Source organism: Camelina sativa, chromosome 20, assembly GCF_000633955.1.
Source record: "Camelina sativa cultivar DH55 chromosome 20, Cs, whole genome shotgun sequence".
Lineage (NCBI taxonomy): Eukaryota > Viridiplantae > Streptophyta > Magnoliopsida > Brassicales > Brassicaceae > Camelina > Camelina sativa.
The window spans coordinates 14,813,098-14,818,117 of NC_025704.1; positions in this window are offsets into that span (position 1 = coordinate 14,813,098).

A 5,020-nucleotide genomic window follows, 5' to 3' on the forward strand; every position below is an offset into this window, starting at 1 on the left:
TTTTTTTTTTTTTTTTTTTGCAATTATAGGGTTCATTTACAAATTCATTGAGTTTCTCATATATAACATTTATTTAAGAAAGTTTTTGGAAAAAACTATTCTTGCCTATTTGTCTTTTTGGAGTACTCAAAGTATGTAATTAAACGTTAGAGTATTCTCCATTTGATATGACTAGAGGTCAACCTAATTTCACCGCTATTATCCAAATTATGAATTTGATGTTTGTCATTTGTTCGTAGTTTCCACTATTCACAAAAGTGGTTTTTTTGACGCTAAGAACATCTAACATATATAAAAATATTGAAATATACTAAAGTTCCCAAACATTAAAAGACACTAAAGTTCAAAACAAAACTAGAACAAATTTCAAGTTTATAGCTTCTAGAAAACCCAAAAGTGGACCAAATTACACAAAATTGGATATTTCTAATGAAAATCCAATAACCAAAGACCAACAATTTGTGATTTTCTAAATAGAATTTGCAGTACTTCAATGACAACAAAATTTTTTGTTCACAAGTTAAAGTTCATATATCAGTTTCCTCTCCCGGTGTATATCTTTGTCATCTCGTTTGTCGTTGCTTCAAACCTTGCCTTATTGGTTTTGTAGAGGTTGGCAAGATTTTTATTGACTTTTTCCTTATCATCCACTTCTGGTTCAATCAACTTCTGCACTATTCTCTTGTAAAAGCAAGTAGTCAGTATTGGTTGCCAATATGTGGGTGTCAACACTTTTAGGTAAATGCCTCTTTCATCTGCTATGTTTGGGTGGTAAATTTTTGTGGCGAAACTATTCTTTGGGGACTTATATGGGTAATCACATGGAAAACGAATACTCATTTTAAACATCCCTCCTTGATATGTGGTATTCACCGGTCCGATAAGTGTAGCCTCCCAGTGGTAAATGTTGTCATCAACAATTCCTGCTGTGGCATTGGTCGAATAATCGTGGCTTAGACTTTTCAAGGTGTTCCTTTAGATAGAGTGAAGAATATTGTGACATTTATAAGAAAAGAAGGAAATAGGATTTGTCTAGGCTGGGAAAAAAAATTTATGTTTCCGGCAGACAAAAATTTACTTGTCACAAAAAGTGATATTTTTGCCATACAAGACAGTTAATCAATTAAAAATGTCAGTCTTATTCATTCTTTTATCACAAAACTAATAATATATTAGTTTTATTCAATGATGTATTACAAAATTTAGAAATTTTTACATTTGCTCAATTTACACAAGATAATATTTTACATTATTATTCATCAATTTTATCAATTTAATCAAAATTCAAACCGCCAAATTTTATTAGTATATTATGGGTCTGAATGGTAACCGCGGTCAGAGCAGACAAATTCATCTTCGGATCAGACCGCTCTGTTTTAAGTGTGGACAACAAACCGCTGCGGTCAAATTTTATTTGTAAGCAAAAGTTGGTCCGCTGCAGTTTTGTCTATGTTTCCTTTAGACCGCACCACTGCGGACAACATTTAGGTCGTGAATGGTTACCACAGACCGAGTGATTTTTTCCGTTTATTGTTATGTCCACACTTTGTTTACCATTCAGCTTTTGTCCTTAGAAAAGTGGACTAAAAGAAATATGAAATTTTTTTGAAAAAGCAAAAATAGACAGATAAACAGAAGAACCGCAGTTGGGAACAGTACATGTACACAAGAGGAGCGGACAAGTCCACAGAAAAGTGGTCTGCTTTTGACTAACCATTCAAATATTTTTTCTTTTGAATTTATTTTTGTCTTATATTTTCTCTCTATAATCGGGAAGAACCAAACTGCTTTCACCATTTACTCTCATATTTTGCTACAAAATTTCACTACAAACTGGAAAACACACAAAAAAATCTTCTCAACATTTTTATTGTTTGTTTAGCTTGTTTATTACAAATAAAAAGTTCTAGCATTAATCAAGGTAAATAATATCTATTCAGATCATGTAAGTTTATCTTATATATTCACTTATTGATTAACTGTTTTTTTTTTGCTTCATTATAGTGATGTCTTTTAGGAGAAAAATACAAACAATGATTCTCAACCTTCTACACAAACACGGGAAAATATCTATAAAAATATTGTTTGATAATTTTTTCAGAAAACTTAAAGTTCGTTAGCTTATTTTATGATACATAAATGCTTTAAACTATTTAAGTATAAAATTTACCAATGAGTAGCCTATTGTGAATATTTTTGTATCAATAGTTTATAAGTTCAGAAATTAAAAATATTGTCAAATATTTGATTAATGGTTCAAAAAATATATTTTAATAAATATAACTAACACAGATTAAATTTTTTTCACTTTTTATTAAAAATATGACATATCTAGCCTCAATATTAAAAAAAAAAAATAATGTATGTTTGGAAATTTAAATGAGTTAATTATTGTGAATTTTCATCTTTAATTAGTTTACAATTTCATAAATTAAAATATTGATAACATAATATTAAATAATTGATGTATATGTCTAATAAAATTTTAAGTTAATATTGCTAAAATGAAAAACTAGAGTTAAAAATTTTCAAAATATGACATATCTAATACTAAAAATCAACAATTAGAATTAATGATATATATATGCAGAGAGCTGAACGTCGGTGGTCTCCTGATGAAGAGAAAACACTACTTAACCTATACAATGAAGCATTTGGATGGAATCAATATAGGTTTAAAGATCCTGGACAACCGGATAGAGCATTTATAGTTCGTAAGTCAACAAAATCTACAGTGAAATTTTAGTATGAGACACGATGAAAAATAAATTTGATCAGTGGAAGAAATAGTTCAAGCTTTGGAAGCAACTACAACGTTATACTAGAATTTCAGTTGATAATATTACGGGAAAGATTTTGGCAGAAGATGGATGGTGGAATCATCGTGAACATGTCCTTATTTTTTTTCCAATAATTATTAAGATTACAAATTTATAGAAAATTTTCTTATACAAATTTTTGATTTTAGGAGTATAGCAAACTTGCATGTCTGAACCGAGAACCACCAAAAGATTGGGATACCAAGTCTCGTTGTTTTGTTGTCTTAGATGTGGGTTCACATCATCAGTATTCTATGCGACAAAGAAGAGCTGAAATAAGAAATGAACAGCCACATAACGATGATAACAACGATGGTTCGGAGCCAAATGAGGTTCCAGAAACTCAACAAAACTAGGAGACGTATCGTATGAACATTTATGATGATTCACAACCGTCATATGAAATCTCACGTGAGGCTACCGAATCATAGTCACCAATTCAAATACCTGATCGTAGTGGGCAACAACATTCAAGAGCTGACCCATCATTTAGTCGAAGAACTCGGTCAAGGGGACCTAGCGAAACACGAGCACCGCGTAGAAAGCAAAATTTGGAATTGACCATCCAAGAGACAATGTCGTCCATTAGAGAAGGGAAACCTACAAACGAATACGCCTTGGTGCCTTTGACCGCGAAGATTATACCGAGTTTGAAAAGGCGGTCAAGATTCTTGAGTCATTAGATATTCCAATATACAAAGATTTCTACATTCAATGCCTTCAACTTCTGAAAACTGATCTCTTTTGGCGTAATTATTGGATGTCATCGACTCGGTTTCAGACCAATGAGGATAGGATATTTTTAATGGAGTCTCTAATAGGATTTACAAGACATGGTGAACATAAAGGAACCACTCGCCCACTGAGTGGATCGTCTACACCTCGATCATCTGATCCATCGTCTGCAGGCAGTATTTCTACGCATACAAGCCAAATAACTCAAAATATATCAATTGATCCACATACTACTGGTTTTCGATAGTTATTGGCACCAATAAATGTTGAGAAACGATTATCCCCAAGATCACAAGTAGGATCTCTGAGCATAGGGATTGTTGATATTCTCCAGGATCAAATTTTGGATTTCCAAGGTTAGGCTTTACACGTTATACACCTAGACCACGAGTAGGATCTCCGACCTAGGATTTCTCAATAATTTTCCAAACGGACAAATGTTTCAGACACCAGGAGCAATGAGACTATTTAACACTTTTAGACAAAACAACGCATCGACATCTCAACCTCTTCCTCGACAAACCTAATGACATGAGCGAAAATGATGAGGAGTAGTTTATTTATTTATGTGACAATTATGTTTGAAATAAAAATTATGATATTTATCTCAGTTTGATGAAACACTTTTGTTTTATTGATATGTTGTTTTTTTGGATATGATATTTGTGATAATAATAATAAAAAATGTGGTAACTTATGTGATTTCAATGTTATTTCAAACTTTTCGAATTTGTGAACTACATTCAAAAGGACTCCACAATTTATCTTTTGTAGAACGGTTTAAGTTATGGACTTTGGAAAACGAGCAAATAGAAGATCTTTTAATAAATCCATCATTGGATTATTATGAACAACATTTTCACAAAGGGCCATACCAAACATAGGGTGGCAAAATCTTTGGAATCATACTCAAAATGACCAAGTTGCATGTCTACAATTATTGAGAATGTCGTTTGCTGCCTTCACATGACTGTGCACTATTTTAAGAGAAAATTATGGATTACAGCATCCGCTGAATGTAAGTGTTGAAGAGAGTATCACTATGTTTCTACGAGTGTGCAAACAAAATGAAGTTCAACGAGATGTTGGCTTACGATTTGGACGAAACCAAGAAACCGTGAATAAATAATTTGGTGAATTTTTGCAAGCTATAGAACTTCTAGCTGCAGATTACATCAAGACACCAACAACACAACAATTACACCAGATTCCACAGCGTCTACAAGCCGATAGATGGTATTGGCAATATTTTAGTGGTTTTGTTGGAGCTATAGACGAAACTCATGTGTGTTTGTTAAAGTAAAACCTGAGCTACAAGCCATGTATTGGAACAGACACGACTATGCAAGCATCAACATAATGGCAATTTGTGATATGAATATGCTATTCACATACGTATGGAATGGAGCATCGAGTTCATGTCACGATACAACTGTCCTTTCACTTGCACAAAATGGCGATTCTGA